This window comes from Asparagus officinalis, chromosome 3 (assembly GCF_001876935.1).
Source record: "Asparagus officinalis chromosome 3, Aspof.V1, whole genome shotgun sequence".
Classification (NCBI taxonomy): Eukaryota; Viridiplantae; Streptophyta; class Magnoliopsida; order Asparagales; family Asparagaceae; genus Asparagus; species Asparagus officinalis.
In genome coordinates, this window is record NC_033796.1 from 103,031,007 (window position 1) to 103,031,599 (window position 593).

The window sequence follows — 593 nt, forward strand, 5'->3', positions numbered from 1 at the left end:
CCATTGCCCGTTGGGCCAATGGGGAAGAAGTAGCCGTTGTAATATACTATACTTATATACTAAGAGAGATGTTTAGGTCAAAAGTTGGTTCTGTTGTGGAATTCATTATATCTTCGGTCGATTATAATAAATTCAAAAAAGAAATAGTCTTTTTATAAGACTCCTTTTACACAACAAAATGAAAATTACAACTCTTGAGAAACAAACGCAGGATCGTTGTTTGGATCACTGCTTGTGTGGGATCTTTGCCTGTGCCGGGAGCGCTTTGACTCGTGGACCACCAAATCACAGATTCGAGGGGTTTAATGATTCTTCCTTCGTTTATCGAAGTGAGAATTTGAAACGATATCTTATCAAAGTAAGATAGTCGTTCTTCTTAAGATCAAGTCAAAGCTCGAATCTCAAGGAATCGCCAGAAGCTCAAGAACTCTGCTCGCTCTCTGCTCTCTCTGCTCTGAAGTGCTCAAAATGATCAGCCCTCCTCAAAAATGGCCTTCGGGGGGTATTTATAGCCTCTATGAACAGTTGGCGGAAAACAGGCTCGCGAGACAGCATTTGCTGTCTCGGCGGGGGGGGGGGTGTTTGCTGTCTCG